The sequence below is a fragment of the Chinchilla lanigera genome, unplaced genomic scaffold (assembly GCF_000276665.1).
Source record: "Chinchilla lanigera isolate Chin_1 unplaced genomic scaffold, ChiLan1.0 scaffold00012, whole genome shotgun sequence".
NCBI classification, from domain to species: domain Eukaryota; kingdom Metazoa; phylum Chordata; class Mammalia; order Rodentia; family Chinchillidae; genus Chinchilla; species Chinchilla lanigera.
Window position 1 is genome coordinate 20,803,647 of NW_004955413.1, and position 25,813 is coordinate 20,829,459.

Genomic DNA, 25,813 nt, shown 5'->3' on the forward strand with positions numbered 1-25,813 from the left:
CAGCGGCAAAAGCGCCTGCCTGGCAAGCGCAAGGTCGTGAGTTCGGTTCCCGGTACCGGAGAAAAACCAAAAAAAAAGAAATAGGGGAGATGAAAATTAAAACCACGGTGAGCTGCCACATGACACAAAACAAATTGGCAGATATAAGCCTAGTGAAAAATAGGAAGTAACCCCACACTTACACAAAGCTGTTGGGGTGGTACAGGTAACTTGGGCAGCACCTTGACAAGCTGACATTATCTAGAAAAGCTGTCCATCTCTACAAGGATGTAGAAGGTTCACCCCAACACTGTGTAATACCAATTACAAAAAAAAAAAAAAAAGGGGAAGCAACACTGGTATCAATCAACAGAGCAACTGTAAAAAGATAATATATAGCAGTGTAGCCATGTGATAGAATATCACATAGTAGTAAAAATAAAGTACAGCTATATGTAACACTATGAATGGATTGGAAACCAAAGACTGAATTAAAAGCTGTTGCAGAAAAACACATGAAGTGAGGTTCCATTTATAAGGCTGCCTCACGTGCAAGGCGGAACCATGAAGCAAAGCAATGATAACGCAAAAATCAGAATGGTCAGGACATGGGTAGGCTGGAAGAGAAAAAGGTGGGGATCCTCAAATGGCTCTCGTAAGATGTCCAAACGGGATGTCACGTTCTTTTCCTTAAACTTGGTGGCGGAGGCACAGGTGATCACTGTATAATTATTCTTCTTTTGTGTTTCTTTTTATTGTGGTAAAATATACATAACATTTACGATTTTAAGTAGATAATTAAGTGGCATTGAGTACATTCGCTTTGTTGTGTAACCCTCATTGTAATACTTGACGAAAGAAATTACAGCCATGATTAGTAATACTTACATCATTTTCATATCGCTAGTGAATTTTAGCCAGTTCGTAAAAATTCTCACATTTCGGTTCTTGTAATAAGGAGCTGGTTTTTCTGTTGCTAAAGAAAGTGTACTGAGTCACTTGGGGGCAGAATTAGTATAATATTTGGAGAAAGGTTAAGTCATTTGACTCCCTTAAGTAATTAAAAAGTAGCTTTTTTTTTTTTTGGCATTGGAAGGTTCAATGTCACTTAGAGTTTAAGGCGTTCTGTCTAAAACCTGTTGGGTTAATGGTAGAATTCATCTTAAGTCAGAAAATTGTTTTATTGCATTCGTTAATTAAGTTACAGCCCAAGAGTTTTTTAAAAAGTATAATGCATCTGCATCTGGACACTTTCCAAGTACTACATAATTAGAAACGGCAAGCAATTGTTTTATAATGCTTTCCATAATGCCAAGCATTCATGTGGTAGTCTGTGGAAAGCAAGGGTAAAAGAGCAGTCAAAAAAGTTACCCCAAATTTTCCATCAGCGCAGCCTTTTGAGTATGACTGAGCTCACCTTTTTCTCCAGTGCTGGGTTCTCAGACCCAAGCATAGCAATTTCTTGCCGTAGTTGTTCATTTGTTCTCTGTGCCTGTTGCAGCACGACTTGATCATTGTTTAAACGCATTTGTAACTTAAGAGACTGAGGGCAGAAAAGAAGGAGGGGAGGCTGTGTTAGGCAAGAATTCTGCTTTATAATAAAAGAAACCATTGAAAGGCAAAGCTGATTATGCAACAAGCCCCATCAGGGCCTGCAAAATGCCACAGAAGAATAAAGCATAACGGGAATTTTCACATCAGTTCTAATTTCTTTTCTGCCTTCAGGAGCTCTTTGTTAAAAACAATATATTAACTATTTTTTTCCGTAAAAAAAGATCTGGCAAGACTTCAAAATGTGACAACAGATTATCTCTTTTATAAATTGGATTTTTCCTTATAAAGTATTGTTTGAATTCCTTTTTACTTATTTTTGTAGAACAGGAGATTGAACCCAGAGCCTAATCAAAGCTAGGCAAGCTTCCACCACTGAGCTATGTCCCCAGACTTCTTATATTTTGTAAAATTTCAGTTCCTTTTCCTGATAGTTCCATAGATATTCACAATGTATAATCTTATGCTCCTCATTTATTATAAAAGCCTTACCCAACAACACACCATGAATAATAATGGTAATATACTTTGCTGCTTCTACTGCTTTAGGATTTTTTTTTTCCTGTACCGGAAACCGAACTCACGACCTTGCACTTGCCAGGCAGGTGCTGTGCCACTGAGCTAAATCCCCAGCCCCTGCTTTGAGATTTTAATCAAAAGTAAGTACATGACATGAAGAAGGTGGCCTATAGATGATCTGGGACTAACAATATAGCAAAGTAAATTAAAATTGTAAATAATGGTCCAATCATCCAAATACCTGAGTTTCTCTGAATATTGAGAGGCAACAAGAGCTGATGAAAACTCTGAGACAATGAATCCAGGTTTCAGTTTTCTGTTATAAATTGGAAATAACAGCATAATCAACTAACCTTATTACAGAAGGAAATGAAACACTAGGTGTGCTATCTAAACCTAATTATAATTTTTTGAGCATTTACATAAGTATTGTCTGCAGATTCATATCTAGGGTACTACCTGCAGACCCAAATTGGTGATGTCACCAACAGGAGGATTCATTCCATTCCTATAAGTTCTGAAATATTTTCCTTTGAAAACTAACATGTGTGTACATGTGTTTACATGTATGTCTTTACACTGCACACATATATATGCACATATAGTTTACCCCACCCCTGCCCCATGTTCTAGGTAGTACCTTGTCAGCCAGTAGATCTACCCAACATACTCCACATGTATCCTGGTTAAAGAATGTTAGTACACATACAGGAAAGACTTTCCTTCCCTCGTTTTCCTAAGATAAGTTTTAAAGCATATACTGTTAACTCTGCCATGGTCACTCTTTCTACTGTTTATTTGTATTATGGTAAAAAATTTTGATACACAATGTATGGAAACAAATCAGTGTGCACATATGACTTAACACCCAAACATATTAGTGAGGGGGTAAGAGACCACATGAGGTCACAGAGGAAATAACCAAAGAACAAAAGAGTAAAAATCAAGAAGCAATGAGTGATTACAAAGGCCTTGGACTTACACAAACATCACAAACTTCACTGTATGCTATAGGACTGACCAACACAGACAGCTGATGCTAATGGTTGGAGGCCAGCTCCTTAGAGCTATCTGTCCCCCAACTTCTGGTACTACATCATTGAATTAAATCAGATGTGCTAAATCTAAGAGTGTTCTGGAGACACTGTGTATTTTGGAAGTAATTTTTCAAATAGTTTTTTAGGAGCAAGAGATATTCAAGCAACTAACTGAATCATATGAGGCACATCAAAGCCTGAAGAGAAGGACCACATCTGATCAAAGAGGCAAACACTAAAAAGGATGAAAGTGTGTCAAGATAGAGAAAGTTAACATTAAGCTAGTCTAAGTTTAAATCTCATGCCTAACCTGGCAGAGTTAATGCAAAGTGAAAGCCACTCTTTCTAGAGAGATGGAGGCCTACAATGACAAAAGCTGGTAAATGTGTCCACCATGATTCATTTCCCTCTGACAGCAGTGTTTGTACTTTCATATACTAAGTGGTTAGTGAACAAATCCACAAACGCTTCATGTCATTGAAGAAAAATTATCTTCTACCTAGAAAGTGAAGGCCAGCTTTGTTTTCCAGATGGAAGAGAAAGTACTACAGAATTACACCAGTGGGAAGATTCCACACCAAGTATACACCTTATTGCTTTTGGTATTTAAAAATAAGGATAATCCTAAGGTTTCACTAGAAGACAAGGAGTTTACTTGTAACTACTTACTCGGTTGGAAACTCTGTAGGAGGAGTGCATAAAGGATTTTGGTGTGTTTTTCTCCCAAATTCTTAACACTGATATGTCTTTTTTTTCTGGGCTCACTTTACATAAAATTGGTCCCTGCCAGTTAATCAAAAGTAATTTAGAGTTACTTTTCTGGTGTGGGAGAGAGGGGACTTTGCTTCCAACAGCTGAATCTGCCTCCAAAAGAACTTTTAAATTTTATATTTTCTAGAAACATTTCCCCACTTCTCATTTCTGTACTTGATAGTGGGAGAAAAAAATATGAAATCCTCCCCATCTCATCCTTTTCAATACACACACATTTGTGGAGGGAAAAGAAAGTTAATGAAATACAAGAAAATCCTCCTTGAAGCAAATAAAATTAGGAGAGTTTAACTTCTGCCTGTTCTTTTAGCTGCTTCTGCTGAGACATCAGAAGTTTCTGGGCTTGATTGAACAATTAAAGAGAATAAAAAATAATAAAAAAAACATGAGAATCAATCTTGCATCCTTACATCTGGTTATCTGAGCAACTTCGTGGAAGATAACAATACGTAATACAACAACCATGGTTAATTTCCTATCATCTTGTTAAGAAATTCTGTATCATTTTTATTATTCTTGTGTTGTTTTTATCTGTGTTGTTATTTTGTTTTGTTTTCTCTTTAAAATTAAAAAAAAGAAGTTCCTGGGCTGTGGTAGAGAGAGAAGAGGCAGCATGGGTATCCAGGCCCAGCATGGTGCAGAGAGGCTGGAGGGAAGGGAGGAGCTACAGCTTGCTGATGAGGTGGGTGTGAAGATGCAACAAAAACAGTCACCAATGATTCCCAGGTTCCAACCTTGAGCGTGTAGGCAGCCGGTGGTGATATGTGCAGTTCCAGGAGCGCAAAGCATGGTAGGATTATTGAAATCAGGAATTTCATTCAAAGCAGAAATACACTGACAAATGACTTTATCACTGATCCTGCCTGGATCATAAAAGATTTGCTTTATAAAATGAGATTACAAAACTAAATACAGTTTTATTTCTCTGAACCTGATAGAATTGTAACCACACGAGAACTGTAGGGAGTTTCACTACACGCGCAGCACTTTGTGAGGTCTCAAAGGAAAGTAATATACTGAACATGTGCGGAGACTCCTTAATTTAGTATCCAGGAATATGTTGTCAAATGCAGGAGTGCTCAAAATAAGAGTGGAGGTCTAAAACTGGTATATAACTTCCTCCGCATCAAATGCTCCATGTAACAGGTTAACGCAGAGCTATTGCAGCTGTTCATGAATCTTGTCCTAGTTTAAGAGTCTCTGAGCTTGAAAACAAGGAATCTGGCAAAACTTACAACATAAAATACTATTACCACCTAGCTTGGGATAAATTCCATCATATTTAGGGATGAAAGTCCTCGAATTTTTCTTGGATCTCTGTGCTACTGAAATTGAGAAGACACCAACAGGTCACACATGGATTTATGTAGCTCAAATTCTTGCTGAGAGGACAAATTATTAATTGCACTACTGTCTCAGTTGTAGGTAACATTTCTCATGGAAATCTAAGCAAGGCTTTTTGTGACATATCAGCTGCTTCCTTGCATGTAGATTTCAGCGTTTTTCTATGGAATTTTATATGAGTAAAAGATATTCCCCAAGTTTGTTTGTCTTCTGATGCAGCCATCCATCCACCTTTGGAAACCTGAAGTGATGATATATACAGTTTGTTCTTGAGTATCTCTAGAGAATGAGACTTTTCCTGTTTGAGAAATTAGATAAACATTAAGAGAATATATGTCAGGGACTGGGGATTTAGCTCAATGGCACAGCGCCTGCCTGGCAAGCGCAAGGTCATTAGTTCAATTCCCAGTACTGGAAAAAAAAAAAAAAAGAGAGAGAGAATATGTGTCGCATGCCCGAACTTATGCTAGGGGCCAAGGATATGGAGTTAATATTACATATGGTGTTTCTATAAATTGCTTCAAATTCTGACCTATGTATTTTTTAGTAGTGGCTAATATTTATTGGGCACTTAATGTGTTCCAGTAAGTATTTTAAAAACTATCACATATCACATAGTTTCAAGGACTAACTCAGAGCCACTTATTTTGCACACAAACTTTCTAACATGCAAGGGACAGGATGACCAAGTTGTTCACAGCTCTGCCTCACTGTTCTTAATTGAGACAAAATTCATATAACATAAAACTAACCATTTCAATGTGGATGATTCAGAGGCATTTTAATACATTCACAGTGCTGTACAAGCACAGTCTCTCTGTATTCCGAACTATTCACATTGCTCTCAAGAAACCCTCTATTTTATTAAGTAGTAACTTTCTTATTTCTGCCCTCCCCAACTGCTTTCAATCACCAATCTGTTTTCCATTTCTATAGAGTTACTTATTCTGGATATTTCACAGAAATGTCATCATCATGAACTTTTGTGTCTAGCTTCTTTCATTCAGCATAATGTATCTGAGAATTATCAACACTGTAGCATTTATCACTTCACCATTCCTTTCTATGACTAAATAATATTCCATTGTGTGCCTATGCCCCATTTGTGTTTTTCCTTGTCTGTGGCTGGACATTGGGTTGTTTCTATAATTTGGATAGAGTGTTTAAGTACTATGTTCAGGTATTCCAATATGTGTTTTTCACTTTGGGGGAGCATATTCCTAGGGGTGGCACTGTTGAGGTTTTAAGAAAGAACTTTTTCATATTGACCATACCCCTTAATATTGCCACCTGCAATGTAAAAGGTTGCAATTCTTCCACATTCTTGCCAACAGCTGTTTTCCTTACACATCTAAGTGGGTGTAAAGTGGTATTAATATATGGTTTTGAGTTTCATTTCCCCAGTTCCTAATGATGTTGAGCATTTTTCAGATACTTACTGGCCATTTGTTCATCTGTGTTAGAGCAATATCTACTCAAGTACTTTGCCTATGTTTTAATTGGGTGGTTTGTGTCTCTTGTTAAGTTTTGAGACTTCTGTATACATTCTGACTATTCAGATTACACAATTGCAATTATTTTTGCCATTTATGTGAGAGGCTAATTTTAATGTAGCCAAATTTATCTATTTCCTTTTTGTTTGCTCTTAGAATCATATCTAAAAGTCCATTGCTGAATCTAAGGTCACAAAGACTTAGGGCTATATTTTCTTCTAAGAGTTTTATAGTTCTAGTTCTTATATACTAGGTTGTTCCATTTAGCCTTAACTTTGGTAAACAGCATGAACTAGGGATACAGCTTCATTCTTTTGCATATGGGTATCCAGTTGTCCCAGTAGAAGTTTGGGTTAAATTTTGTATCAGTATTTATATTATATTTTAAAAGTCCCCAAGTATGTTTTATGAAATCTTAGGGAGGAGGAGAACAGTTACTGTGAATTTCTGTTTGGCATTTATCACAATATAATGTAATTATTTGAATAATATGTTAAAAACTTTATTATTATAATGATAATGCTTATTCTCCCTTCACACAGGGGTCCATTGGCCACACATTGGAATCCCCTGGAAACTTAAAAAATATTACACCTGGGCACTACTCCCATGAAACTGACTCAGAACCTCTAAGTATGATGCCCCAAAAATCTGAAGTTTTTTAAAGCTTCTCAGGAGATTCTAATCTACAACAGGGATTAGAACAGCTGTTCTCCTAGTTAACTCTTTTCCTTTTGTCTGTGCTTGTATTAGTCTGCTTGTATTGTCATAGCAAATACCACAGACTAAAAAGCTTAAACAACAGAAATTTATTTCCCATTTTTCCGTAAGAGGGGAATTCCAATACCAAAGCACTACCCCACTAGGTTTTCTACTAATGCAGCCTCATTCTTAAATTGTCTTCATGTGGCAGAAAGAAGGGGAAAGGGAAAGAGAGAAAACAGGGCATGAGTGAGGGCTGATGTCTTTTTCTATAAGGACACTGATTCCATCAGATCAGAACCTCACTTTTGCAAACTTATTTAACTTTATTTGCTTCCATAGATGTCCTATCCGCAAAAATAATTACATTAAGGGTTAGGGTCTCAACATACTGATTTTTATTGGTTGGAGGACGCCAGTCTGTTACTTAGTCTGGATATTTCACATAAATGTAATCATCTTGAACTTTTGTTTCTAGCTTCTTTCATTCAGCGTAATGTATCTGAGAATCATCAGCACTGTAGCATTTATCAATAGTAATGTTATCCACACTTTTAGCAACCCAAGGGAATCTATGGATTCCTTCTCGATACATAAATGTGGCCTGCACACTCATGAAAATACTGTGCACAATTTCAAGGAGTTGTGCATCCCCAATATCAGGAACTGTGCTTTTTCATCTTTCTTCAATTTTGGTATGAACCTTTTTCTGCCCCTACTCCTCTCTATTTCAAGAAGTGGGAATGTGAGTCCTGGAATTTGAGACATATAGACAACTGGAGTCAAACTGAAGGTCAAGAAGTAAACCATTACTATATACACCCATGGTCAATTGGTTTTTAATAAGTGTCCAAGACAATGCAGTGGGGAAGAAAGAGACTCTTTCACAATGGTGCTGGGACACTTGGATATTCACTTGCAAAGAAACAGAAGTTGTACCTCCGAATGCATTCTATATTTCTCATATAAAATCTAGGCTTAAGACTTGGCCATTCTTATTGTAACTACCTATGGCAACACTAGGACTAAACCGTAATGTAAACGTGATAGTAAGCACCATAGCACACTAATAGCATCTAAAATATCTTCCAGTCAGTTAAGAGTAGTTTTCAGAAATCAAAATGCTATCTGCTTAGAACTCCAAAGAGATATTTGGATGCTTAACTGGAATTCTTTTTATTCCTATCCAATGAGCAACACCATCCCAACAGAGAATGATTTCTTTATGCCAAGAAATAATCACACATGAATAAAAGGCTGATACATTTTTACTTTTTCAGCAAATGAACAAAGAGTGAGCAACAAGGCGAAATTTCCTACAGATAGAACTGAAAGAAATTATAGGGAAGTTGTACCAAGCGCTTGAAACCTCCAATTCCTACACATTCATCAATTTGCTGAGTAAGTACTTGGATCCCAAATTTTTAGTAGCAATTTTTTTGCACCACAAAGTATTCTTTTTCAATATTTCTTCCAAAGCTAGTGATGAGTTACTAGATTTCCTTGTTCCTGTATAAGAGCTGCATTATTTAATAGGGGTAAAGAAAACAACAATAATATGTTTTTTGTGTTGGTTTTTGTTTTTGGTGCAGGGAATCTAACTCAAGACCTTGCATTTGCCAGGCAGGCGCTTATGCCACTAAGCTATATCCCCAGCCCACAACAATAATAATAATTTATGGGCTTTATATAAAATGGATCGAGAGATCATCTAGATATTAATATTTTATACCTTCTCTTAGGTACAAGAGCTCCCCACAGCCAGTGTACTAGGGAAGCATGAGTTTGTTCTGATTTTTCTAAATAGCTTCTCTCCTAGATCCATTTTGCAAATTCAAATTAATATTCACACTTCAAATCATATATGCTTTTGGGGGGGGGTTGGGGGACAGGGTCTCGCTATGCAGTTCAGACCAGCCTTGAGCTGCCTTTGTAGCCCAGGCTGGTCTCAAAATTGCAAGGATCCTCTTGCCTTAGCCTGGGAGTACAGGAGCATGTCACCACGTCCAGCATTCAAATCATATAAAACATGAACAAGGTCTACAACTAGAGCAAGTGAGACTCTTGCAAGGAGCAAAACATTACAGGACTAGATTCTGGAAGATTTTAATTCTAAGTCTTAAATATGCCTTCTTGCTATACAAAAGTTTAATGTTATACTTAGATTATTTTTAAGTAAACCCTTAAAAGAATATTTCCACCATACAATGTATCTTTTTTTACTTTAAAGAGAATAGTAAATAAAAAAAGAACCATACCCATATCACAGACAAAAACAAAACAAAGCAAAAACATTAAAAATGATACAGGGTTTCAAAACAAAATGGTAGGAATTAACAGTGGTTGTTATATTACATATTGTTATCTGCAATGAAGTTGCTCAGATTACCAGAGGTAAGAATGCAAGATTGATCAAACCATTAAAGAGAGTTAAAAAATAATAATTTAAAAAAATTAGAGACAATAGAGTTTTGCTAGGAAAGATGGCAGGAATTCACCAGTGGTTGTTATATTGCAGGCTGTTGTCTTCAAATCAGTTGCTCAGATTACCAGATACAAGCACACAAAATTGGTCAAAATGAAAAAATTTAAGCATTAAATGTTCCTTTCAACAAACCACCAGGCATCAGCAGTACAGTTATCCCAGCTATCCTTCTACATACATATACATATACATATACATATACATATATGTATTTTGCCTCCCTTTCTTTCTGTTTCTTCTTTCTCTCATCCTAGTTGTGGTTTTCTCTCTGTGTGGATGTAGACGTGTAGCTATTTCATTTTATTTTTAATTGTGAGGCTGCTTTGCTTAGAATCCTAGATCTCCGACTCATTTGTTAGGTAACCCCCATATCTCAGCTTCCTTCTCACACAAATTTAACAAATTTAACGTTGTGAAAGCAGCAACAATAGTAATATAACCTTATCTCTGAGATTGCTGTGGGAATTGAATGAGCTAATACACTAGATGACTTTAAATAATGTTGGTCACAGTATTAGCTCTTTCTAAGACAAAAAATACACATTATTTCCTCAACTCTCTTTTGTTTAAAACGTTATTGCTCTTGGAAGCACCGGATGCTATGACTTGTGATCTTAGTATTTACATGGACACAGAAAGTTCATGGCTGCATAGGGTTCAGATCCTTTCATATACACAACTTTGGTTTACACTCTAATTTATGAAGACAATGGCTCAGAATCACAGCCCTCCAACTTTCTCGGATGTGTCCACAAAATGACTTACTTATCTGTGTCCAGTTTATATGGAACAGATGTTGAAGTAAAAGAATAACATTGTCACCATTTGCCCTAATTAGCACCTCTGTGAGTAAACGGGAGAAATTATCCTCTCCTCTGTGGGCGACTCTTCCATCTCCACAGCATGAGCCCCTGGCAGGCAGAGATAACTCCTCCGGGCTCGCCTGTGAATAAATGGGGCCTTTGGTCTAAAGGACTATAAATCTGACCACTTTTTAAAAGCACTTTAATCATTCTCCTTTTTAAAAAAGCTGGCTTTTTCATACCATCTTTATTTTCTTCTTTCTCCCTTCATAAACAAAAAGTGATATAACCGTACTTTTACACCATGGCTGACTCAGGAATTCTGCTATTATTTTTATGAGCAGCTATCACCAGAGCAGAAAAATGTTACCAAATTAAGAGCTAACAAGGTACCTTCTAGGACAAGAAAGAAAAGTGGGGGGAGGTGACAAGAAAACCTTATTTTGCCATAAGAAGTTCTCAATCAAAATCAAATGAAAACAAAGGAGGGTTTTTAGTTGTTCTAATGTGAAGTCCAACATTTATTGGGGAATATTTTTCAGCATTCTCTGATAGAACTCGTTTTAATATCATGAGAACAGGGGCTGGGGATTTAGCTCAGCGGCAAAGCGCCTGCCTGGCAAGCGCAAGGTCGTGAGTTTGGTTCCCGGAACCGGAGAAAAACCAAAACCAAAAAAAAAAAAAAAAAAAAAAAAAAACATGAGAACAAGATCCAGCATCTAACTCATTTGCATACTATAATTTCTCTGTGATTCAGTTCCATATCAATTTGAAACCCAAGAGCCCAAAATAAATGCATCATATCACAGAACTGCAACATTTTTTCTCTGTCATAAAGATGAATTTATTCTTGAAATAAATTTATTCTAATCCCATTTAAGATATACAGCCATTATCACAGATTCTTAGGACTCAAAGAAAACTTAAAGGGTCTTCAATTTTGCATGCTTATATCTGGTAATCTGAGCAACTCATGTGACAACAACAATTTGCAGTATAACAACCATTGGTGAATTCCTGCAATCCTGCCTAGTAAAACTATGTATTGTCTGTAATGTTCTTTTAAATTATTATTTTCTTATTCCCTTTAATGATTTGATCAATTTTCTATTCTTATATCTGGTAATCTGAGCAACTTCATTGAAGATAACAATATGTAATATAACTGTTAATCCCCATCATTTGGTTTGAAACCCCCTATCATTTTTAATGTCCTTGTGTTGTTTTGTTTGTATTTTGATATTGTTCCTTTTTGTACTATCTTCTTTAAAATAAAAATTAAAAAGAAAAAAAAGAAAACTTAAAGGGTCTTTGTAGTGTAAGCCAGACCACTTTGGAACCCAGTAAGTAGAGGAATTTTAAAATGTCTTAAGTTTCTCTATGGTAGAAAATTTTATAATAGCTCCCAACACTTTCTTCTGCAGATTTTTAGAGTGTGACTATGCAGTTATGAGACATATTTCTGTTACTGGATGGGGTAGGAAGCAGCACAAATAAGTTTCCCAGCTTATTTGTGCCAGTCAATGAATTGGTCAGGACAACTGGTGGATGTGAAAGATCACCATTTATTTTAGGGAAGAAATAAGAAAAAGAAAAAGGAAAAAAACATGCAAAAGAAATGCTCAGGGAGAAAATGGTGCTTTGAAGCAAAAAGAGGAGAAAAGTCTGGCATGCAGAACAGACCACTGGAAGAACAAGAAGGCAGTGGATGCAGTGTCAATGGCTGCTGTCCTTCACGTCTTCTTTAATAGTAGATCCAGGCAGTTCTACTTGAGCACATGCAGGAAGATTGACATCAGATGCGAGGTGTGGCATGTTGGTCTGAAGACGGGGTGGGACTCAGTTCGGGGCTCTGTCTGACACAGTATCAGGTTCAGGTGTGCCCTTTGCGCCTGTGGTTAATACATCTGTCCAGTTGGTACCTTGTGCCCACCTGCTCCAGCCACGGTGCTAGCCTCCTACTACATTTCCACAAGCCAGTCTTGAAAATCTCTCATCTCACAGTTCATATTTCACAACAGGAATTTCGTAGGTTATCAGACTAATATCTTACTTTTCGTGTAATTTTATATTTGCTTTTAAAATGATTTTCAACAATCTCAGGGTCTCTTATGTACTTCTTTTATTTTCTTTCAGTGCATCTTTACAAATCACGTAATCTTTACACAAAATGCTTCAGTTAAGGAAATTACTGTCAACCTGCATTTTTGGTAATCCTTGATCGCTATAGATAACACTGTAGCAAATAAATAAATAAATAAAAGAATAGAATAGTATAGAATAGAACAGAATATAATATAGATATACACAGATGCTTGGGTAAAGGTCGTGGATAGCTAGAGTATTTTGCTACAGGAACACTAACTCAATCAACCCCCTTTGGAATTAAGTACAAATACAGGTTTATAAAAGGCTAACCATTTTATAGATTATTAGACAAAATCCTTTTCTCAAAAAGACTCATACATGATTTTGTTTCCCAAAGAATGTTTATTTTTCCAAATTTCTTTTTTGTACTCCTAAGGAGCAATGTGGCTTTGTTTAGTGCATATTTATTAATTCCTACACTCTACCAGGACCTATGTTTAAGGACGAGGATACAAAGATGAAAAAACCAGTCCCTTATCCGCCATCTTTCAGCAACCACCAACACGTACTACAGAATTTCAGACAAGTGGCAAAAGCCATAAGGAATACTTCTTCAGGGGCAGAGACGGGAAGGCAGGGAAGACCTCCTGGAAGAGTTGCTATAATTAACATTTTTTGGTCTATTTTTTGAGGAAAAAGTTCATATAAAAGAGATTTTTTATAAATAGTGTTTGTGGCAGAAAACTAGAGAAGCAAACTAAAGGATGGAAAGGAGGGGAAGCAAAGTATTAACCTCTGTTGCTGACAAAGGGGAAAGATTTCCTCCTCTAAAATGTTAAGCAGACTTGATCATTATTCACAGATCCACTTCCAATTCTATTTACTGTAGGTTCCTGTTATGGTGGATACATTGTGTCAACTTGGGGAGTCTAGAGGTTTGGCTAAGTGACTCAGCAGTTCTGCCTCTTGGGGTGAAAAGGACCTGCATTTACCCTTCTGGGATGTTGTTTATTGTGTTAATTTTGAGAAGTTAGAAGGTTAACTATGTAACTCAGAAGGGGTCCAGGGTGCTTACTTTGTATTCATCCTGAGCCTGTGCAAGAGGCAGGCATGCAGAGGGTGTGGGTGTGGAGGACCACCCCCATCTCCCCAGAGCGGGTGGACTGCATAAAAAAAGGAATTGAGGAAGGACTGGCTGCTGGTTCTTCGGAGGAGCTCCGGTCTTCGCCTTCAGCTTGGTCGTCTCCTGGCTTCTGGTGCAGACTGTTGGGCTTCCGTCTGGACTCTTCAGCCTTCTGGTGCTGGCTCTCCGGCCCTCATTGTTGATTCTTCAGCATTCCATCACAGACCCATCAGCCTTTTGATACGGACTTGCACGGACACTGCAGCGAGCTCCAGGCCCAGGGCTGAGCTCTTCAACCTCCAGCAAGCAGACACCCTCTGCACGCTTCCTCATCCAACTCTGTAGCTGACCATTGTAAGCCAAACTTGTAATTTCTTGTACATTTGTTTATCTTGTATTATATCTGTTCCTCTAGTAAGCCCTGACTGATACAGTTCCCAAACCAGATTGTCCATTATTACCACTTGGACAGCTTTACACAAAATATTAAAAGCCACAGCTACAGAGAGCAAAGGCCTAAAACATCTGTAGACCTATTTTTATTTACAATTTTTATTTACCCTTTCTACTGATTAGTCAACTTCATTGCACCAAGGATACCAAGGACTTCAAATGTAGGTCAAGACACATTTCCGAGGGTGCTGTAAAATGCACCTGGATCGTAAGACATCAAGGTGACCATTTCATAAGGAATTTCCTCCATCTCCCAGATGAAACAGTATTTGAGAATCATCTTTTAAAGCAAGGACTCAAATTTTAATGTATTAAAGAATAAGTAGGGTCCTCAGCTTCAATGTTTAGAGTCACTTCCCTCTGAGAGTCTGGTCAAGAGAGGATGTGATTAATTTGGATATGGTTTTTGTTTTTTGTTTTTTGTTTTGGTGCCATCCATATATTGTATCAGGACCTGAAGTTTCAAGACAAATAATAACATAGTAGTCTCCCATCATCCTCAGAGAATATGGCCCGAGACATTCCTCAGTGCCTGAAAGAACATACAGTATGTAGTATCAACCTCTCTGTATATACATGTATGTGGATATACATTAAGATTTTTCCTATGCATTCATCCCTATGATGAAATTTAATTTGTAATTTAGGCACAGTGAGAGATTGACCACAATAACTAATAATAAAATAGGACAATTATAACAATCAGTGGATAATAAAAGTTACACACAACTTATAAATGATTTATTTCTAGGATTTTCCATCTAATATTTTCAGGTTTGTGTCTAGATATCACCCCCCAAGCTTCATGCGGTCATAGGTGGGGCTTTTTCAGAGGTGGCTCGATCTAGAGTGTGTGATGCTGGAATTAAAGGCATGTGATTACTAAATCAGTCCACTGATTAGTTTGGCATATTTCAGGGTAGGATTAAGGGTGCCTCACCCTGGGTGTGAGTGCTATTTGCCCTGAGGGACAGATAGAGGGCTAGCTTGGCCACTTGTCGCTAGTCACTTGCTTTCTACTTTCAGGCTTTCTGCCTGCTCTGCTTTACCATGGACTATTTCTCTTCTGTGATGCCCCTCTGCCATGCCTCCTGCCTTGGAGCCAGCTGACTATGAACTAGAACCTCTATGAACTGTGAGCCAAATAAGCCTTTCCTCCCCTAACTTCAGGTGTCAGGCAGTTTGTGTCAGCAATGAGAAAAGTGACTAAGGCACCATGTTCCACCTTGGGTAACTGAAGCCAAGAGAAACGTAACTCTAGGTATGGGAGACTTACTGTATCAATAAACACTCTTAGATTTGTTGCAAGTTTTGAAACACCACAGACACTGTTAGTGCCCTCCCCTTACCCCTCAGCTTTTCAATGTGCCAGGGCCTCTTCCAGCTGCCAATACATGCATCTCTAGGCTGCAAAGTTTTCCCGGAACTGAGGGCCAATCTGCTAGGACAATGGAAGTACCAGGGCATGTGTAGTCTTCAGCCAGTGACTGTCAGGGGTTTGTGTATGATTGTCCCTGCTTCCCCGGCTCTGTGGCAGGATAATTCTGAGGCAAATGTTTTCCCACAGGAGTAAGCTCTAGTCACTCACTGTGGCAGCTGGCTTGATAATGCACCTTTTATGGGTGGCCTGCCTTTCCCTGTATCATTTTCTTGCTCCATTATCAGTGTTCACTGCACCTCCCAAATAAATTTCTTGGGTTCAAAGCTAATCTCAGGGAATTCTTACGGGGGGATACAAATCAAAATCATAAAACCCACAAAGTATGATGGTATTTTTATGTTCAAATAACATTTAATAAACACACCCAAACTAAACCAAAATGCCAAAATAGTAAATAAAACAGTTTGATTTAACATTTGTGTTTTTAAGGTGGAAAAACACACTTTGGTTCAACTGCATGATTTTGATCCCAGAAGCATAACATGGTTTGCACACACTCTGAGGAAAACCAGTTAGGACAGTGAGGAAGGAAGGACATATAAGCGATCATTCTAGGTACAAAGCCAGGGAATATCACAACGGACTGAGGGAAGTGTCAGGTGGAAACCTACAGAAATGTACTGGATTTTTATAAGTCTTTTATAAGTATGTGAATGTAAGTGTGCACACTGAGAAGCCCTAGGGGCACTGCAAACCTGTTGTTTCTCTGGCTGACTCAGATCAGAACCCTGTAATTAATAAATCACAACTCAGTGATGACTAGAGCTGGTTTATGACCAGCTCATGAGAGCGTGAGAGTTAATTGTTAATTTCAGGTATTTTGCTAGCCAGATTACTTCACTTTGTTGCTTATAATAGGCCATGGCGGGAGTATTTACACCACAGAAACGGCAAACAAGATAGATCAGAGCTTCCTCCTCCCCTAAATTGTCAATGGTTAAACATTCCGCAGCACACTACTGAAATGTAAAGTTGTGTTTACTTAACCTTTCCATTGATTAGTCAACCTCACTGCACCAAGGATACCAAGGATACCAAGGATACCAAGGACTAGGAGTAGATCAAGACTCATTCCCCTCAGGCACTGTAAAATGCACCCGGATTGTAACACATCAAGAAAGATATTGCTTAGGTAAGTGGTTTTTCACCGGAATTTGCAAATGCTGAGGGTTTGCATGCACAGTTTTAAGGGATGTAATTTCCGTATCTTGAAACTCTATCTGTGCTCTTACCAAAAACTAAGTTGCCTTAAAATGAGGCTACCTCTCCACAGTCCTCTTCCCACTTTACAGAAGAAGAGCACACCTTTGAGCACACTCCAAATCAAACTAGTGGGCATTTCCCTGGGATGTAAAAGTCCCCAAGGCCCCAAACAAAGGTAACAGGGAAACTAGTTTGGGATGAGACTCCTTTCATAATTAACCAAGGTATCAACATCACAGGGCCTCCTATCTTCCCTGCATCCATTAAGTTGAACACATGCTAGAGTTTGAAACTTAAGTGTCCCTTGCAGGCCCATGTTTTAAAGGCTGAGTCCCCAGCTTGGAGCTATTGGGAGATGATGGAAACTTTAAGAGGTCTTCCAGTCAGAGGAGCATGTTCATGAGGTGAACTAGGGGACCCCAACCCTTCCTCTTCCACTCTTCCTCACACCTGGGCAAATGAAATGAAGAGCTTTGCTTTTGCACATTTTCCCTGGCATCATGATGCACAGCCTCACTGCAGACCAACAAAGCAATGGGCCCAAATGGCTGGGGACTAAAACCGCCAAAACTGTGTGCCAAAATAAACCTTTCTTCTTTATAAGCATATTTTCTCAGGTACTTGTTATAATAATGGAAAGTTGACTAACACACATGACATTAAAAAAGGCATTTTTAGTCCATTTTGTAATTTCCTCTAAATTCAGAGCAACTAAAATATGATATGATTGGTGACGCTGACTTTCATAATTGTAATTGGAGAACTCCAGAGCATATGGAGATCAGGTCTCTCTCTCAGCCTTTGCAGGGCCATCTGACCTGTGCCAAGGGAGACTGCACAGGAGAGAAAAACACTCTTCCAGACACTCAAAGTAAATAAGAAAAAAATAATCCCTTTTACAAGTTTAGTCACTCAGTGCAAATGCTCTGTTGTGGTTGTTATTGTTTACCAGAAAAAGTGCCCTCCCACCTGTGTGGGAGACAGAAGTTCACGGAAAGGAGGTCTACAAGACAATGGCTGTAAAGTATCATTATGCTCAAATACTCATATCTGAATATTGGCCTTTGTCATTTCATTTAAGAAGATGGTTGACCAAAAAGAAACAAAAACCTCTGATTTCTATGAATAACCACTAATCCACAGTCAAGAATATATTTCAGTGCTTTGTTTTTCCAGGTGTAACCCCCAAATTAGCTTTTCTTAGATCCTGGGATCTGAGTGTTCCTGATGTAATCTCTCTTATGAAGTCGTAGCAGATAGTAAGCATCTATATTATTAATACTATCAAAGCAATAAATGTGTTCCCGACATAGGCTAAACCTGGATATTTATGAGGCACCTGCACAGTCTTTGAGAGTTCATGTTGGCAGAGATACTGAATTGTTTCTTCTAAAAGCATTTACTAAAAACAGCCCTCTCTTCTCCTTTATTAGGAATTCCAAAAGTTATGGTTGCCTATAAAATCAAAATCATGTGGGAGTAAGATTTCTTCCATAAAGTTCCTCCCAGTATTAAAGAGGATGTCCTTGTAGATCTTCAAACTGTGTTCATGGAGCCATCTATGCTGATTGTTCTAATAAAATCCTCCACTTACAGGCCTTTTGCTTTGGCAAATTGATGAATACATTCAGCCAGATTGGAAGTGGGGAGGCAGATAAAATTTCCTTGATCCATCCAAGAAAAAAAAATGTGTGTTTTTAAAATCAAAAGGCAGACAATCTCAGTGATAACTCTTTGTGCCAATACTATAGACCTTGCCTTAGAACTTTTGGCACTCGCTGTAAAGAATAGAAAGGATACAAATACAAACCCTTTCTGTTTTGGTGGAAAGAATCTATTCTTAGTCACTTTTCTAGAAACTAGAGGAAAAATGTATCCTGGAAATTCACCTACTTGTGTACCCAGGGAAACTTATCTCTAAAAAAAAATCTTTTCTCTTGAAGATGTGTTAGGTGGTATTGCTTTAGCTACTGCTTCTTACATTCAAGGCATGAAGTTGAATGATTACTGATGCACCTAAAGAGAATCAAAAAACTTAGAAAATGATTCTTGTTACAATACTGGGGAGGAAAGGCAAGGAGATCACATTTTAGAGAAGAGAAAGGGAGTAAAACTGATTAAAGATTTTGAAGATGAAAGGAACTGTGCACATTCATTCCATCCAGGGGGAAGACACTTAAATGACAATTATGAAGGAGAGCGCTCATCAATTTTGCTTATTATTCAATGATTACATGGAGCGCAGAGACTGAAGAGGTCCTCTTGATATAGGCTCCTCCAAGGGCAGTGCTCATTACCAAAGCTTCATCTGCCCTCTCCTGATAAAAGCAGATGAAGGGCTATTCTTCCTCACTCCCCTTTCTGCTTCCTTTCTTGGTCTCCGCCCCCCCCCCAACTTCTTTCTTGGTCACGCTCACTTTGCCTGATGTACTGAATCCATTCCACTCTCAGTGAACTCTGTTATACTTGCCCCAGTTTATTAAGGAGCATCTATCTCTTGTGTGGGTGAATAAAAAACATCTTATTTCTTCCACTAAATGACTGCCTGTACATTTTTCTCCATTCTCCCAGGAAATCAACTCTCTTAAGTACATTTGCAGCCATTTTTAGCTAGTAAAACTGTCTAAAAGTCTTTAAGGCCTGGCATTTTTTTTTTTTACTTTATATTTTTATTAGAACATATTTGCTGTACATAATGATTAGCATTCATCATGGGGAGTTGGTACATGTATATAACACATTTCAGTTCCCTTTACATCCTCTCCTCCTCCTTTCTTCCCCTTCCCTCCATCTCTACATCTGCTCATTTTCAAAAGATCTACTTCCCTGTTTTTTTATTATCTATCTTTTACTTCACTCTTTAATTTTATTTACCTTTTGGAGTTTCTATATAAGTGAAACCATGCGATGTTTAGGCTTATGTGTCTGATTTATTTTATTTGACATTTAAAACTTCAGTGCTGCTGGATTCTAGTATTTTTCTTTTTCTGTCCTTAGCCCAGGCAAGCTCATTTTCTGTGAATGTATGTGGTGGAGCCGGGGGAGGGTCTTGGAGAGGGGTGTCTTGATCAGGCCCAGCAGGTTCTCTTCCAGCTGCTGGTTTCTCTAGTTTGACACTGGGGAAAAAAAGAAAGAAATGGAGCCAAGACCTCCTTACATGGCTGGAGAAGGCTGTGAGTCTCTGCTGTCATTGCTGTTTCTCTGGTCTAAGACCTGGGCTCTTTTGCAGCTTGTGTCTTTTTTTTATGTCTGTGTGCGGTGGTCTTCCAAAGAACACATGGGGTTCCTGGCAAGGTTGGCCTTCCATGGAAAGGTGGCCGGATTTGGGCAGTGGACTCTGGGGCAGACCATTCACCACCAGCCATTAGCCCCCAGCCTGTTGTTCCAGGGAAGGCTTCTTCCAGGAGGTAGCCTGGCCCTGTCTGGGTGTCCATTCCACCCCTATGTCCTCACCACTGTGCAGAGTGGGAGCATCTTGGTGTTCATGGCACCTGCCTCTGCGGCCTGTCTGCTTCTTTGCTGACCCACACTTGTCGGCGGCAATGAGCTCCCAGCAGGCCTAAGAGATCTTTCATTTCTGACTCTGTGTTGGGGGCAGAAGAGTTTGTGTACCACTTCCTTCACCCAGATCTCATCAAATGTTCTGGGCAACTGTCTTGGGATCTCCCTTCCTTGTCTTGGAAGATGACAGCAGCCGAATACAGAAAGAATAACTTCTACCCACAAGGACTGCACTTCCTTGAAAGCAGCCTTTTAGTCTTCCAATTCTTCCCACCCCGCTAATAATTTGGAAGCCTTGTCCTGGGAGGGGAATTGGAGGAAAGGTGGTGGGTTAGTTCTTAGCACTGGTACCTCTCACAGCACTCTGGGGAGAGGGTGGATGGCCCATCTGTTATGCAGGACTGATTTGGATAAGTCACCTGAGGCAGCTCCCTGGCCTTTGGTCCACCTGAGCCCTGGACCTGCTCATGTAGCCCTCGGTCTTCCTGAATAACACCTGGTACTCATAAAGCAGCTCACTGGTCCTCACCATTCCCAGGATAGCACTTGGCACATTTCTTCTTACAGTCACAGAATAAAGACCCAAAGCTCTTCTTAACTGACATACTCCAATAACAAAACTAAACAATGACCCAAGGGCAAAGGACTGAATGAAATATCTCCTGACAGCTTAGTTCTTCTTTCCATTTTCCTGAAGACTTTTACCTGTCTCCCAGCTTATCCCTCTTCCTACCCCATCAACAGCCAACCCTGTGCCCTCTTCCGGGAATCAAACTAAGGGCCTTGCGCTAACCAGGCAGGCGCATGTGCCGCTGAGCTCTATCCCCAGCCCAATTTTCTTATACTACTCATCAGAATATTCTGGGATCATTCACTAACCCTTCCAACCCTGATAAAAAGACGTAATTGGATGTTCCTTGTTTAATTAGGTTTCGCATACATATATAGGACACTTTTCCCTAAATAGATTCTCTTCAGTTTCATGAATGGTATTAGATTATCCAAATCTCACTGTCTCAAATTACTCTGTAATTAAATGTGTACAATCATCATTATTGCAAAAATCAAAATGCATGTGCTAATGCAAGGCCAATTTAAGACAAATGGCAGGCAACTACACAAGGCCTTGTGTTTTGGACACCACTGAAAACACTGCTGTCTAGGCAACAACTGACACATATATATTGGAGGAAAAGAAATAGCTCAGTAATTTGTGAGTGCAAAAGGCATGAAAATAGTGAACACATGACCAATCTGTAATTCCTAACAGTATCTCAAGGAAAAGATGTAAAATCGACCCCTTCCCTAAAACACACCCTCCACTAGGGCTGTTTATTATTTCTTCCAAGACTCCCTATCCCCAATAATAGTTGTAACATTACCCACAGTGATTTTTATTACCAAGATTCTATCTGTTTTCTAATGTGGACATAGATAAAGAGAATGTGGAACAGATAAAGAGATGTACTTGTTTGGAATTAACTTCAAGACTCCCAAATTAAGGCAATGTTATAAATGGGCTTCTCAGTAAATATTTTTCAGCATTCTGATTCTATAGGCAAGAAGTTTCTCCATAGCCACAGACATACAATTGGAAACTAAAGTAAAATACAAAATGTGTCTTTTTTCTCTCCAGATTGATGGCATAAATGAGTCAGGAAGAAAGAGAGCTGCCTAGGAAATGTGTGGTATCATTTCACCTTCTTTCTAAATACTACAAACACAGCATCACCCATTTCTCAGTTATACTCTTACCTACAGAATACATTGAAGGCTTAAGCTTTGATTTCATAGTTTACCCATCTTGATAACAAATTTAAATTGCTATAGATCATTGCATTATACAGTAGTAATCTCTAAATCGGTCTCCTAGTGGCAAAAAATAATGAATCTGACTTTTCCTGGTTAAATATATCAGTAATTCCCTGGAAGTGAGTTTATCCTTTATTCTTATTTAGAAAAAAATAAAAATCCTTAGCAATTTAGACAACAACTTTAGACAAGTCATTTTGCTTTTCTAAATTTTAATCTCATGATTCACATAATGGCCATAATAATAATGGTACTATACTACAACCTAAAAGGGCTATTATAATAATTGCTATGGAAGCATCTATAAACTATAAAATTTGATATGGATCTTAGTTGTCTACAAAACCCTGCTATGTGATTCTGTACTTTTCCACATCACCCTGTTTTACGATTGATTTAATATGCTGGAAATGGAAGGAGACACTGAGGTTCAAACAGACTTGAGAAAGACTGTGAATCAGGCAAGCACTTTCAAATACGTGATTAAATACTTAGGGTATCACCAATTTATCAGGATCAATCTTCGACAGTGCTCTTAAGGTGGTGCTATATTTGAAAGTATGCGACACATTTCAAATATGTTAACAAGATGCCACGTTCACAGAGTCCCAAAACCCTGGTGCTCTCCTGCCATTGTTAATGGAAGCCAGAAGAAGTGAACCTATGCAAAATGAACCAGTTGGCTCCAGGCATATAACTCTATGCCTTCCCCATGAGAAACAAGAATAAGTAGCTCCATGGAGCCCTGCAACTGCCGGGCACAGAGGCAATGGTTTTTTGTACTCTTCGTATTTAATTTATTAGGGCCCTGTAAAGTAAATACTGTTTTTGTTGTTTCAGAAATGAGAAAACTCTTATTTTCTCATAATAAGTTTTTAAAAGGCAGAACTCATGATTGATGCCAATCTTGTTAAGCTCACCACACATTCGGGCAACCCTTTCAAGCACATTTAAGGGTAACTTCCACCTATTAGTTGATCAGGTCTAAACAGAGTTTTGCTTGGAATTTGCCTCTTTTCACACCTATAACTAGAAGATCAAAAAGTAAAAGAATAAAGCAGGCAATTTTTCTGTTCTAGATCAAGTTTGTAAAAGGTTTGGTCGGGAGGTACCTCCCAGTTCCAGTTCCACAGGAGGACGAGACAATCTTTCAGATTTACTCCACTTTGCCTCTCCTTTACACTGAGACTTATCCAAATGGCAGCTCCCTCATGAATATGTAAGCAGCACATACTCTCCTTAACATTTGTCTAAGTACATTAGCAACTAATGCTGCATTCCTCAGTAACCTTTTGAAAATGTCCCTGACATTAGAGTGAAGGATTTATTTTCCATCTGCAGCCTGTAGCCTTAACAGCCTGCAATGTATTTTTGTTTATATATTTTATCCAACTAAATGAAAAGAATTTGGAGTGAATGACAACTGAGGTAAATCTTGCCTGTCTGAAGAGATTTCACTGCACCAGGTATTAGATGAATTTCACATCAGCATTCACAGAGCTAAATTCTGTACCAGCAGATACACAGCTAAGAGCAGCGTCGTTCCAAGCTATCGGAGAAGAACACAAAATGCCACATCATATTCCTCTGTCCAAAAAACTGGAAAGGGTGCTAATAAACAAGCGGTATCAAAGATGAAACTATAGGATTATGAAATTTGGAAAGAAACTTTAGATGGGGTTTACTTATTTCATAGTGTAGCCAGGAGTTCCATTTGCCTGGACATAAAAGATAACATGTTTACCTAGTAGTACAAGACAAATTGCCAGAAACGTAGAAGTGTTCAACAAAATTCATTTATTATCTCTCAGTTCTGCACATCAGAAGGTTGGTGGTCTTGGCTGGGTCCACATCAAGTCCCATAAAGTCAAAGTCTAAGTGTCATCTAAGCTGAGATCTCAGAGAAAAAATCTAGGGAAGAATCTGCTCTCAAGTGCATTCAAACCATTGGCAGAATCCAGTTCCTTTTTTGGCAGGACTGAGGTCTCCCTTTTCTTGCTGGCTGTCAGCCAAGGCCATTCTCAGTTCCTACACACATGCTCGTTCGTCATCATGTTGTTTGTCTCCTTCATCTGCAAATCAGTAGCAGCACATGAAATTCTTGTGCTTGGAATCTCTCTGCCTTCTTCTTCCGCCACAAACAGGAGAAATCTGCCTGTGAGGGTTCATGTGATGAGATTAGGCATGGCTACATGACCTACCTTTTACAAGATTAACTGTGCCCTATAGCAACACATTCACAGATTATAGCGATTTGTGGGCATGGAATCTGAGCAGATCATTGAGAATTCTACCTACTGCACCTAGCAAATAGAATTAATAAAAAAAGTATTAGCTTCCTAGTCTCAAAAGAAAAAGATGTTGTAAGTAGACAAAACTTTATTAATTGTAATTATATTCTTTTGGGAATTTTGTGACTTGAAAATAATATGAGTAAGTGGATTTACAATGCTGTAAACAAACAGACTTATACTCATTTCAGGGAGCCTCATGAACATATTCTAAGAAATACTTATACACTATAAGGGATTGTTTTGTGCCTTGGACATCTACGTGTTGTCCTGTTTATAAGCTTTCTTTTCTTTAATTGAAGGAATAAAAAGTCCTATGAGTTCTTGGGGGATCGCTATACCTTAAGCCTATATGCTATCTTTTTATGATTGGGTTTTTTATTTTTTAATTTATTTTTACTGGATACATAAAACATAAAATTATACATATTCATGGGTTATTATGTAATGCTTTGATACATGTATCAATGCATATATGTTGTACAGTGTTTAAATTAGGTTGAACATATGTGTCTCATTTCTTTTCTAAATTTTTATTTTCATTAGTACATGTTTATAGTACATAATGATTACATTCATTGTAGAGAGCTGGTACATATACATAGCACATTCAATTACTTTTAGTTATTTCTCTATGGTGAAAACCTTCAACATCTTCTTGCCTTTTGAAATGTGCAGCACATTACTGTTCTCCATGGCCATCTTACTGTGTTACAGCACACCAGAACATCTTGCTTCTAACTGGAACTTATTTCCTATTGATCATTGTTTTTTTTGTTTGTTTGTTTTTTTTGTTTTGTTTTGGTTTTGTTTTGTTTTGGTTTGGTTTGGTTTGGTTTTTCTCTGGTACCAGGAACCAAACTCACAACCTTGTGCTTGTGAGGCAGGCGCTGTGCCGCTGAGCTAAATCCCCAGTCCTGATCATTGTTTTTATCCCTCTGTTGCCCCTTCTACTCTCCCCCAGCCTCTGGAAACCACCATTCTCCTCTCAACCTCTGAGATCCACTTTTTAAAATTCCACGTACAGTACTGTATGAATGAGATCACACAGTACTTGCCTTTCCACTGCACTTGGATTATTTCACTTAAGGTGATACTATCCAGTTCCATCCAGGTTGCCAAAAATGATAGGATTTCGTTCATTTTATGGAAAAATAATATTTCATTGTGCACATATCCAATTTTCTTGACCCATTTATCATCTGATGGACACTTTG